This window comes from Zingiber officinale, chromosome 8B, assembly GCF_018446385.1.
Source record: "Zingiber officinale cultivar Zhangliang chromosome 8B, Zo_v1.1, whole genome shotgun sequence".
NCBI lineage: Eukaryota > Viridiplantae > Streptophyta > Magnoliopsida > Zingiberales > Zingiberaceae > Zingiber > Zingiber officinale.
In genome coordinates, this window is record NC_056001.1 from 86092418 (window position 1) to 86106284 (window position 13867).

The following is a 13867-nucleotide window of genomic DNA, read 5'->3' on the forward strand; positions in this document are numbered from 1 at the left end:
CGACGATCTCCCTCTTCTCCTCTCGGCGTCGCCGGCACAAAGAAACCCCCAGAGCTTTGAGGGAGCAAGCCACCAATTCTTCTTCTCCTCTCATTTTCCTCTCTCTAGACTTCTCTCATGCAGGCGACCCGACGTCGACAGAGGGCGAGTTTTTCCACGGCGATCTCATTCTCTCCGCATCACCTGTGGTATGTCACCGGATCTCGACAGTACCGGCCATCTTCACCTGAGAGGTCGTCTTCTCGGTGGTTTCTTGCTCACGATCGGCTGTTGGTCGGCGTCTAGGGCACGGCGGTGAGGGGTCGATTCTCATCATTCCCGGCTGATCGAGTCCTGTCTGATTACCTTCCTCAATCGGTTCTCTGGAGTGCATTCTGGATCTCCACCAGATGAGATTGATCGTGTGATACCAAGTGGAGGCTATCGGTTGAGGTAAGGCAGTGTCGAGGAATGTTGTGGATTCAAGCATTATTGAGGGAGTGGTTTCTGATTATAGTGTTCTTCTTGATCGGTTGAGAGGAAGCATCGGGTCGGTGTACTGTGGACTCTCGTTGCCGGTCACTGCCCTCTCCAATTCTAGCAGCTGTGGAGGTCACGGGTGAGGATGGAGGTTCTGTTGAGGTAAGTTTTGGACTGTTGATTAGGGTTTCAGCAAACCCTTTGCTGTATAATTGGTATTCTAGATTAATTCTTGGAGGAATTGGTGTGTAGGTGTATTTGTAGCTGCTGGACAATGGGTGTAGAGCTGTGAGGTACTGGATTGGCTGCTATATCTCAAGGTAAGTGTTTACCACTAGCTTTCTTATTAGGTTTGCTTTGTTTTGGGTGAACATGCAAGGTTGAAAGAAGGATTAAGGTTTTACTTGTAGTGGTAAGTTGTTGCGTTTTGGTTAAGTAGTTGTTGATGGTGATTGGTTGATATAGTTGGTTATGTGATTATTCTTAGGGTCATTGGATTGGTTATGTAATTATTCTTAGGATCATTGAATTGATTATGTGGATGAATTATACATGTTGGATTCATGATGTTTAGTGGTTGATTTAATGGATTAAATGATTGGATGATTCTCGTATTTGGAAGTATTGTGATTTGTTGATTTAGGTGAGTTTTGAAGATTAGTTTCATTTCTACATTTGTTGGGATTAGTGGAGATGATGGTAGAAATTGATTTAAGGTGCATTGGGTCAATTGATGAATTGTGGATTATGGTTGGATTTAGAAAGAGTAGAATTTAAGGATGGACCTATCATCTACTTTGGTTTGGATCGTTGGGTGGAAACTAAACAGGGTTACCTAATCAACGTAGGATTAGGTTTTGAGTTTAGTTTGTTGTTGATTATGTGATTAGCTACACATTATATATATACCATGTGATTCGCAGGACTTGGGTTCGGGATGAGCGTCTCGAAGTGGAATTGATTTATCTGACGCGGTCGACAGATAAAGGCGGGTATTTCTTCCTTGCCTCTATGTGGATTTTATTGAGCTTAGTGCATGGTTTTATGTGATGGTTTAGGATGCTTTATCTTATATCGTGTTCGTTTGTTGCTTTCCTGCTTGATACCGATGCTTGACCCTTGTGATGATCTAGTTAATTCTTATACAGTCTACACTTTGGATTATCTATACTCTGTGGTATTTGTGTACATGTAGAGTATGTATGGTAGGGGTTATTTCGTTGGTGGTATTCATATGAGGCTTGTCCATCCGTATGTCGTGTATACTTCTGTCTGGGGTGATGATTGGAGTTGTGTTGATTATATGTCTGTGGTTTATACACGTATTTGATGTGTTTTTACTGGAGGATATATGTTGATTGTACACGTGGGGCTGTGTAGGCGTGTCTGTTGGGGTTATGAGAGATTTTTGGTTGACTATACATGTGTAGTTATATACATATGTTTGGTGGGATATATGGAGGTATCATGATGATTATACTCATGTTGTGGGGTACTTAGGTGGATTTAGAGTTGCATGGATGATGACGGTGTCCGTATCATGATTATATATATATATCATGTTCATCATTCATGGCATACTGACGACTATCGTCTCCCTTATAGTTGAGAGGGTTGTCAGTCTTTTATAGCCGTCCATTCGGCCACTGATGGAGAGTGGTAGTTTGGAGTGGAGCTAGTCCTGTCGCGCTTACTCCGCCGCTCAGTGTTCTGTCAGCCTCGACCACTCTGGAGTAGTGAGTCTTGAGGGTACAGTTGTCAGAGGGCTAGAGATGTGAGTGGTCAGGGACCCTTAGCTATGTAGTTATATAACTACTTAGCTGACCGTCCGCTTCGGCCGCCTATAGCGGTGCATGTACTGGAGGCTAGTACGGTTTGTCACGGACCCAAGCCTCTCGGCCATACAGGGGTCGTGGTGTCTAGAGAGGTGGCGGGGGTGACCATGTAGCATGCATGCACATTTGCATTTGATGCGCGGTGCATCGTTGGAGATATATTTGCATACATGCCTAGTAGATACTAGTTGCATGTGTTTGTGGTATGTTGCATTTGTTTGCGATATGATTGTTGCATATGGTTGTCATGCTGCATACATGTCATTTATTTTACATGTATTTGCAGTCGTATTTATATTGCACAGGTGTCACGAGGAGGTTTGTTGCAGATGTGGTGAGTTTACTGACCATTGTACCAGGTGTTGATTCCAGATTGGGTATGTATCTATCATTATGTCGGTTGTGGTTTGTACAGTATGTATGTCAGGTTAGTAGGTCTGATATGTTCAGATGCATTGATTATGATAGTAGGATCATGTTCTTTATTCCCTACTGAGACTGTATACTTTGATCTCCATGTTTGTTATTGACCATGCACTATCTTGTCTATTACCCACTGAGTTACCTATACTCACCACCGCATGTATACATTTATGTTTTCAGGTATATGGTTGGAGTGTCGCTCGGAGTATCCTGTCTGCCGGGTCCTACGTCACATCCGAAGACTGTGTTCGTTTTCTATTGTATATTCCTTTCTTATTCGTGGCATTGTATTTGTGTTTAGCCATGTGGCTATCTTATTCTTTTGGTGTTGTATTTGTGTTTAAGCCGTGCAGGCATGCATTGTATGTATTTGTGTTGTGTGGGCTTTCCTTCGTTTTTCCGCTGTGTTTTGGTACAGCCGTGTGGGCTGTTATATATATAACTGCGTGGTTGTGATTGTTTCATTCCAGCCGTGTGGGCTGTTATTATAACTGCGTGGTTGTGTATATAAATATTCCAGCCGCATGTGGCTGATGTATTTTACTTGTAGTGATGCTTCAGATTGTCACCGGTACGGGGAGATGTTGCAGGATTTTTGTCTGGCAGAGACTCCTTTGGGGGCGTGACACTAACCTTGTCTTGTAGGAGAAGGACTTTCTAGAGAAAGGAGGTCCGGGGGCCCGAAAGGGATCCGGGCGCCCAGAGGCAAATATTTTCCAAGACGCGGCGTCGACACGTGGAGCTCGCTGGTTGGGACTACCACGTCACACCAGGGCACCCGAAAGGGATCCGGGACACCCCGAGCTTCCTATATAAGGAGGGTCAAAGGCGGAGCTCAAAACAACAACTTAGAACTGAAGAACTGCTCTCTTGTGCTCCTGCAACGCCGCGAGGCCACTCCGACAAAGCGCTCTCTTCCATTTAATTCTTTTCTTTTTGTCTGTATTTTCTTTTTTATCAATTCTTGTACTAAATTTGTAATTCCATTTTTCGAATTGATAGTGATTGCCAACGAAAGTACTCAACGAGTACGGGCCTTGGAGTATGAGTCGACACAGGCTCCGAACCAAGTAAAAAGGTTCTGTGTTGGCATTGTTTTATTTTTCCGCTGCGATTACTCTTATCGAAATTTTTATAATCGATATTCACCCCCCTCTATTGAACGATCATGATCCAACAACTATTACACTTCACTTATGGTTAATTTCTAAAACGCTAATTTAGTATAACATAGTCATGATTTATTTAGTTGGATTAGTACCATGGTAACCGTAGGTGACTTTCTCCCGGTATTTTAGTTACTGATTATGTTCGATTTGTATTAGCCTATTTAAAAAAAATTAAAAGCTCATGTAAGAAGAGAGAGAGAAAAAATAGAAGAAAATTTGAAATGTAATAAAACATTTAAGTGGAATAAAAAAAATTTAAAAAAAGGAAAAAATATTCTTAGTTACAATCATGGGATAAAAAAAATAGTTTTTGTTGGTGGAAATAATGATAAGATACTCCTTTGAAACCAAGTTAAGTTTCTAGGGAACTACTTATCTATTTCTCTCAATACCGAGCATACCTTTGATACTTTGTGTTAGGAAGAGGGGATGAACCTCATGTATGGTAGGTAAGTGCGTAACACTGGAAACCTTGGAAACATAATGGAATGACGACTTGACTGTGGGAGGAATTTGAAACCATATGAATAAACTATGCACTGTACACTTAAACTATCTTGTTAGGCTTGGTGAAACTAATTGAATGCCTTCATTTAATGATGATTCTACTTGATAGGATTAAATGAATTTATTGAAGTTTGAGAGATAGGTATTCACATGCATTCTAGATGTTGATGTTTTCTTGAGGACAAGAAAAGGATTGATCTGTGAGATTTTGATACGCATATTTCATATAGGTCTTTTATCATATTTTATGTGTAGCTTGTCCCATTTTATATGTATATATTTTACATTTTCATCTCTTTGTACTTCATTTTGATATTTTCCTAATTCAGAGAACTTCTATCTTATTTTTCTTTAGATACAACATGAAAAGGAGCAAAAATGGTAAAGCCAACTTCTGAAAACTTGCCACTTGCCATGGGGGGTCGTGCCAGCTAGCACAACCCATGCTGAATCCTAGATTTTCCCCAGATCCAACTATGGATGGCCATGCCATCCGGTATAGCCCGTGTCAAAAATTCAGATGTGTCACAAAGCTAGCCAAGGGTGTCCATGGCCACTGACACAACCCATGGTGGTCTAAGAGGAACTCATAGTGCCCGCCAAGTGCCCATGGTGGGCGCTTGTTGAAATACTATTTAAGTAGATTTTGGGGGTTTTTAGAGGGACCCCCAATTTAGAGTTGCCCAAAGACTCCAAGAAGATCTGAGAAGATGATCTCGAGGAGATTCGATGCTATCCACATTTGGAATTCAGATCAGGAGCATCCAGAGACGCATTCAAGGAACAAGACTAAGATTTCTTTCTCTTTTTCTAAATTGGATATAAATTGTAATCATTTGAACTATGATCGTTGAATGTAACTCTATTTATATGAAGTAGATTATTAATTTTATGATTAGAGAATAACCTTTTGATATGAGCCTGGTCTTGCAACAACAACCATGGTCTTGCCATTCCTTTATTACAAAACATTCCATGCCATGGCCATGCTTTACACCTTCCAAAGAAGCCAAGAGTAGTAAATTATATTCCATGGTCATGCCTCATAGGTATGTTGGACTGCTGGGCCGGCTAAAAGGGGGGGTTGAATAGCCTGCAAAAATAAAAACGCAACCCTTCTCGATCTTTCAACAGTATACTTGCATAAATTATAACTTAAACAGAAAAATAGAAAGGACGAGGCACACCGAGATTTACTTGGTTACAACCGGGGAGGTTGTTAATCCAAGGAAAATGATCACACTAAAAACTCCTTCAGGCGGAGAAGCCTCGTACAACGATGAAGCGCAGAAAAAAAAAACTCAACTCTAAATCAAAGCCTACAAGTGTTTGAAATGAATTGCTTGTGATCGATGAAAAGCTTCTGGACCAAGGCTTTATTTATAGCCTTGGTTAGGGCGCCCCGAAGGGTTCCGGGTGCCCTGGGGGGGTAAACTTTATCCCTTAACATTCAGATTGAGTCAAAACTTGATCCAGTCAAAAAGTCAGGTCCGGGCGCCCGGACCAGGAAAGTCAACAAAGTTGACTTTTCTCTGTCCGGGACCTCTGCTCCGGTTCAGCTCGTCTTGGTCTGGGTCTTTCACTTCGGTTCCGCTAGCTTGGGTGATCTCGACCAATCGGAAAAGGGCTCACCCGAACCCAACTTCCGACCTTCTCAAGCGGGCTTCCGCTCCGACTTCTCGCCCCTTGGAATCGCCGCGTGCTTCCTTCTCGTCTGCCAGAGTACTCATCCGTAGTCTTCTTCCTTCAGTCGCACCCCGTGCGGACCTTCTCGTTGGCTGCGTCTCTTTCTCCTCGAGCAGTCTTCAACTCCGGCTTCTCATCCCTCGGAACCACTGCACGCTTCCTTCTCGTCCGTCGGTGTACTCTTCCGTAGTGCCTTGTCCCTCGGAAGCACCGCATGTCGTCCTTCTTGCTAGCTGTGTCTTCCACTCGAGTACCTCTGCTCCTAAGTTCCTACACACTTAGACACAAGATTAAAAACACACAGGATCTAACTTAACTTATTGATCACACCAAAACAACCTTGGGGTTCCAACAATCTCCCCCTTTTTGATGTGAGAGACCCAAGTTAAGCTAGGGTAAAAACAGACATAAAATTAAATTAACTAATTTTGCAATTAAGTGTTAATAGATAGAATTTTTAATTTTTGTCTACCTCATCTAGACTTATACTTTTCCTTCTCCCCCTTTGATCAAAGAAAAAATGGGTTTCCAAGAAAAAATCTAAGTAAAAGAAAATTTTCTAAGTTAAACAAAATTCTAAGTTAGATATTTTGCAACAGAAAAATAAATTTAACTTAGGCAAAAATATCTTCTGAGAATTTTTCCCAATAAAACAATTTATGAAAGAGAAAATTTTCTAAAAAGTTTCCAAAACATGTTTAATTTTTTTTAAAATTTAGATCCAATTCTCTAATATTGTAATATTTAAATTTCTATTTTAATCTATCATAATTTTTCAAATCACAATTTTTTAGATTTGAAGCAAACAATATTAAGCATATAGAAAATTGTATCATGTTATTATCTATTATTAGTTTGTCGAGATTCTTTAATTGACAAGCTAATGATTGAGTTTTTTTTAACTTACTATTAGTTAATAATTTTTCTAATTCACAAGAATATGTTGACAACATAAATTATGATTTGCAAAAATCTTTTGACAGTAAATTTTCTAATTCGAAAAAAATATTTTTATAATATAACTTCTATTTCAAAAAAAATCTTTCGATAATGTCTTGATTGGATTAATCAACTGGTCAAGAGATGGAGGTCATACCTGACTTACCTTTTTGGCTGTTGATTCTTCCCCTGTTGATTTGTTTTCTTCTGAAGACACTCCCCCTTTATTGATGCTCATCTCAGATGAGGTTTCTTCATCTTTAGGTTGGTCTTCAACTATGATTGTTGTTTCGGCAATTTCCTCGATCTCGGACTCTTCTGTCGGCGGCTCGGTGTCCATCGAGGAGTTGGATTCAACTTCAAGTGGTTCTTCGTAAAGCCTTAAGAACTTTTCCCAAAGTTCTTTTGCACTTTTGTACGTTCTGACTCTGTCAAGATCCTTGGTTGGTAACACGCTCAAAAGACTGGACTCAGCTTTACCGTTTGCCATGAATTCGTCGCGCTACTCGTCAGTCCAGAGATGTTTTTCGATTTCTTCTCCATTCATGTTCTTCGGTGCTTCATAACCATATTTCATAATTAATAAAATACTAAAATTAGTTTTAAAATAAACCTGCATTCATCGCTTCCAAAAAGTGAACTCTCCCTCGAAAGTTGGTGGGTAGATGTTAGCTCCAACCATCTCGTTGCTTCATTCAGCGGTTAGTACTCCTGAAGCGCCTCAACTCTGATACCACTTGTTGGACCGCTGGGCCAGCTAGAAGGGGGGTTGAATAGCCTGCAAAAACAAAAATGCAACCCTTCTCGATCTTTCAACAGTACACTTACATAAATTATAACTTAAACAGAAAAATAGAAAGGGCGAGTCACACTGAAATTTACTTGGTTACAACCGGGGAGGTTGTTAATCAAAGGAAAATAATCGCACTAAAAACTCCTTCAGGTGGAGAAGCCTTGTACAATGATGAAGCACAGAAAATAGAGTCCCCTAATGTTCAGATCGAGTCAAAACTCAATCCAGTCAAAAAGTCGGGTCTGGGTGGCCGGAAGCATTCCGGGCACCGCGGACTGATCGGGGCCTCCGGAAACATTTCGGGCGTCCCAGATTGATCCGAGCGCCCGAAATGGTTCCGGGTGCCCTGATCAGGAAAGTCAACAGATTTGATTTTTCTCGGTCCGGGACCTCTGCTCTGGTTCAGTTCGTCTCGGTCTAGGTCTTTCGCTTTGACTCCGCTAGCTTGGGTGATCTCGGCCATCCGGAAAAGGGCTCACCCGAACCTAACTTCCGGCCTTCTCAAGCGGGCTTCCGCTCTAGCTTCTCATCCCTCGGAATCATTGCGTGCTTCCTTCTCATTCGCCAGCGTACTCATCCGCAATCTTCGTCCCTCAGTCGCACCCCGTGCCGACCTTCTCGCTAGCTGCGTCTCTTGCTCCTCAAGCAGTCTTCCTCTCCGGCTTCTCGTCCCTCGGAACCACCGCACGCTTCCTTCTAGTCCGCCGGTGTACTTTTCCGCAGCGCCTTCTCCCTCGAACGCACCGTGTGCCGTCCTTCTCGCTAGCTGTGTCTTCCGCTCGAGTACCTGTGCTTCTAAGCTCCTGTACACTTAGACAAAAAGTTATAAACACACAAGACCTAACTTAACTTGTTGATCACACCAAAACAACCTTGGGGTTCCAACAAGGTACAACCATGCCTTCATTTTAGAGACTCCTATGCCCAGGTCAGTGCCTAAAAGGCACAGTCATGCCTTTCCAATAGTGGCTTCTATGTGACGGGTGTGCCTTATAGGCATGGCCGTGCCTTTTTTAGCTATAGCTTCTATGCCACGGTCGTGCCTCATGGGCATGACCATGCCCTATTTCTAGCATAGATTATGCCATGGTCGTGCCCCCAAGGCACAACCGTGTGGTAAGAAAATAGGGTCATGTGCCTTATTATAAAAGGGGAGTTAGATCCCCTTTTGAAAGGAGGAAGGGTTCCCCCTTCAAGAGCACCCTCAAGTTCCATTTCTATAGAGTTCTCAATGATCCATATATAATTCAAAGCAGATTTCATCAATTCTTCCACCATCCTAGCAAGGAGTTCATCCCAAGATGTCGGTTACATCTTGCTAAGCATTTCTTTTTCTCTCTTCTCCATTTGGGTTCTAATAATGCTTATTTCATTATCTTGTGATTGTATTTCTCTTGCTGTAGAGTAGATCTCTTAGATCTTAGGATGTAGGGAGTATTCATTATGTGATTTTGATGTATTAACTATGGATTTATCCATGTCCTTATTCAATGAAATGTTTATGTCTTGTTCTTGTTTGATTGAATGTGTGTAATGAATGAATTCTTCTATATGTTGTTTGATTGAATGGATGTGAAAGATTGGTCACCATGTAGGAGAGATGTTCTAGATCATATGATTGAGGGCCCCTTAGTGATAGAGGGTGTCTCTTTAACCAGACTTTCTAGAGTATCACCTTAAAATGGGGACCAATTCTCCATAAGGGATTAGCTAATTAGAGTTTAATTTATTTCTACCAATTCAATGTTAGGAAGTAACTTATGTAATCTAGACTATAAGACCGAGGGGCCCTCATGTGATAGGGGTATCCCTTTAAATAGACTTTCTATATTTCCTCTTCTACTTAATACCATTGGAAGAAAATAGTGTAAATACGTCGGTGGAACCTTCAGGGATTTGTGTCAGTATTTGGTTAGGATCCCAACAAGTGTATAAGTGTGGAGATAAGGAGATAAAAAATTCATAGAACATCAACTAGTATCATGATGAAACTGAAATCCTACGATCGTTCCCCAAACTAGTTCCCTTCTCGTCGATTACTTGCTCAACTTAGATCTCTCTTTATATTTCTCTCTCCTACTCTCTAGTTCTCAATCTTTCACATAGCCTCAATCATCTAGATAACTTGCTTTGCAGACTTAATTAGTGCTAAATCAACAATCCCTATGGATTTGATATTTTATTACTTGACAACTTGACCATGCACTTATGCTTTTGACAACAAGTTTTTGGCATCATTGCCGTGTACTGTTTCTGATTGACATTAGTTGATAAACAATTTAGTTACTCTAAATACTTTTCTTTTTGTTAATAAAAATTTTTCATTTCTTTTCTTTTCTTTTCTTGTTATTAGTTTTGCATTTTTTTTCATAAATTTTGCATTTACTTGTTCACAATAACTCTAATTTAGAATTCTATTTTGGAGGAGATTTAAATTTGTTCTCTTGCATACAAAAGGATAATATTTTAGGAAATCTTGTACCCATTGATCTTGAGACTAATAGATTGTGAAACATATTCTATTATAGTATACAAGCCTCTTAAAGAATATGTTGCTCTCCTATCTACAAGAGAATTAGGTCTTATTGTACCTCTGCAAATTTATGCTCACAATTTTATACTTGATCCAACATTTATTTCCAAGATTCAAGAGATCAATATGGAAGGTTCAAATTTTGAAAATCCATATCTATATCTTGTTGAATTCTATATATATTGTGATATATTGAAATATGAAGGAGTTCCTGAAAACATCATTTGGCTACCAACATTTCCTTTTAGCCTCAGAAATTTATCCAGAACTTAGTTAAATACTCTACCACCGTGAAGCATCAGAACATGAGATGAATTAGAACAATAATTTTTGAACAAGGATTTCCCACCAAGAAAAATAGTCGATCTAAGCAATTAAATCATGAACTTTGAACAAAAAGATGGAGAGTCATTATGCAAAGCATGGGACAAATTCCTAAACTTGTTGCAGCAATGTCCACACCATGGTTTAGAGAAGTGGTTGATTATCCACATATTTTACATTGAGATTTCTTTCTCCAACAAGACGTAGTTCTCTATAACAAATATGATTTTCTGCAGTGTGTCATCAACAGTGCACATTTATAGCGCGCTGTTAATAATAGTTTTCATGGCACACCAAATAAAGCATGTTGTGAATACTATTATATTTTTACAAATAACAATGTATAAATATAATACATTGGTAAATAAACTTTTAATAACTCTAAAAAAGTGTTGTTAATTAATTAATAATAAAGTATCTGTAATTGTGCATTGCTAAAAATATATTTAACAGCACATAGCGTGGCGGATGCACTATTGTAAAACCCTACTCCCTCCTGTGTCGCCTTCACTGAAAAAATCCCTGGCCCCTTTACTCTCTTCACCTTTGCTGAAAAAATCTCTACTCCTTTGTCCCTCCCTCTTTGCGAAACGCACCCCCCCTTTTTCCCTCTCTTCATGGAAGGAGCAAGGTGCAACCCCCTCCCTCTCTTTGAGCTTTTGAGCCCTATCAGCAGAGCCCCTCTTCGAGCACCATGAGCGGAAGAGGCGCCAACCCCTCCCCCTTCGAGAACCATCAAAGGTAGAGGCACCGCCCCCTCCCTCTCTTCGAGCCCTATTAGCAAAGGCATCCTCCCTCTTCAAGCACCATCTCCCTCCCTCCCTCTCTTCGAGCACCATCAACGGCAGAGGCACCGCCCCCTCCCCCTTAGAGCACCATCAACGGTCGATGCAACCACCACCCTCTTCTAGCCCTATCAGCAGCCCCATCAATAGAGGCGGCGGCCATCAGTGGCAGAGGCCATCCCTTCAAGCCCTATCTTAGCAGAGGTGCCCCGAGCACCATCAATAAAGGGGATGGAACGAGGCATATTGATTTGTTCGGCCCAATAATGTTGGTGCAGGGAGCATCAGACGATCAAACCTGAGTTTTAATAATCGCAAAAGATTCTAAGTTAAGGTTTCTTGTTGTTCTAACAAGACAAACTAAGTGTGCAGGAAAGTCCTAAGTGATCTTAGGTAAAGTGAAAGTCCTAGCTTGGTTAGGCAATGAAGTCCTGGTCTAGGGGATTGGGCAAAGTCTTGCCAAGTCGATGATGTCGTGCAAAATCCTAGGGTCGCGGGTTCTATATTGAAGTCGTGGGGGTCACGGACACCAGGTGGAAGATTGGATGGGTCAGGAATCGGACGTCCTGTGGAGAGTCCTAAAGTCTCGGATGCTGACCAAAAGTTCAGACGGTCAAGAGGACTGATTTGGCAAAAGGTAAACTCTTCTAAGAAGAGTAGGTGAGGGTCTGTTCCCCATTGAGGAAATAGTAGGTGTTAGTTCAACTTAGGGTTTTAGAGAAATCTAAAAGTCAAAACTAGACAGTCCAGAGACTGTCAGAATACCTTTTTTCTTATTATTATAACTCTCTTTTGAAGGAAACAAACATTTTACAGGTTAATATTTTTACCTTATTTGGTCGATCAAACATCTAGATTAGTCGACTGAACCCTAGAGATCATATAAGCTCACAGCTAAGTTTCGACCAAGGGATCGGTTGACCGAACCTTGGGCTTAGTCGACCAAATAGTGGATAAACACCAAGTTGATCAGACCAAGTTTATCAAACCAAATAAGTTGGGGAGCATCGAAGGTTCAATCGACTGAATAGCTGATCGGTCGATCGAACGAAGACTTTTATCTAAAGTGGTAGCATTTGAATGAGAAGCGGGCTGATTGAGGAAGGATCAGTCGACCGATCAGGGGGATCGATTGACCGATCAACGTTGAGACAAATAGTGATCCCAAGATCAATGGATCAGATCAGGTTTAACTCGATTATAAAAAGGATTCGACCAGTAGCTTCAAAAACACATCATTTAGAACAACTCCTGCTCTTGCATACTGCTCCAGAATGATTTGACAATGCCTAAATGCTACTTTGCAATTGACGAACAATTGCTAATTCTCTTGTTGTCGGTAAATTTATTTTATAGCTATTATACTTCAAATTTGTAATCTTGTTCGAGTTATTAGTGATTGCCCAACAAAAGTGATCAATGATCGTGGGCCTTAGAGTAGGAGTCGTCAAAGGCTCCAAACCAAGTAAAACCAAAACTGTCAGTATTGCTTTTATTTTTCTTTATTTATTCCACTGCATTTTACTCTGACTATTTTTCAAAATGAACATGAAAAAACCACAAGCGCTATTCACCCCTTCTAGCACTTTTGATCCTACAATTGGTATCAGACAATTGGTATCAAAATGGGGTTACTTTGAAGCGGTGAAACCACCATTCAAGCAATTTTTTCGTCGTAGTTTTTGAAATTTTCAGAGTAGATCAAAATTGGTGCTATCTTCTCGTCCAATCAGTTTTTTGCAATCGAGGCTTTCATTTTTTTGAAGTCGATGCAACACCACTCGAGTTCTTAATTTTCTTTTTATCACGCGCTACTAATCTAAGACCCAGTCTTGGAAGATTCACATTTTTTTGTGTACAAGGTTTTCTCTCAATGGCCCACCGAGAAGGCTACAGTACTGCTTGCCCGCCTCTTTTCTCCGGCAAGGACTTTGGATAGTGGAAAAATTGAACGGAGTACCATTTGAAGAAACAAGTCAAAATGTGGATAATCATCCAAACCGATTTTGTACTACCACTCAACTGAATTGGAAAACCAGTATCATATGATAACTGGGATCCGTACATCATGAAGAAAGTTGAGGTTGATGTTAAAGCCACTCAAACTCTCCAATGAGGCCAAACCAAAGAAGAACTAAATCAAGTTGGTTCATTCTCAAGTGCTAAAGAATTACGAGAAAAACTAATCGAACCGTACAAGGGGACCTCCGATACAAAGATAAGTAAGAGAGATTTAATTCTTAATATATTATATAACATTAAAATGCAAGAAGGTGAGTTGGTGAGCCAGTTACACGCTCACATCCAAGATCTTCTAAACAATCTCCACGTGATTGGACAAAAAGTGGAGAACCGTGATGTAATAAGGTATGCACTAAATACCTTTCCGAGGAACACTTTGTGGGCATCCATGG

General features: G+C 40.7%; 1 non-coding gene across 1 annotated transcript; it reads right to left on the bottom strand.

Moving 5' to 3' along the window:
* Nucleotides 1–10707: 10707 nt before the first annotated feature.
* LOC122018306 lies at nucleotides 10708–10814 on the bottom strand. Its single transcript, XR_006121724.1, has one exon. It is a non-coding gene; the product is annotated as a small nucleolar RNA R71 (small nucleolar RNA).
* Between the last annotated feature and the right edge of the window lie 3053 nt (nucleotides 10815–13867).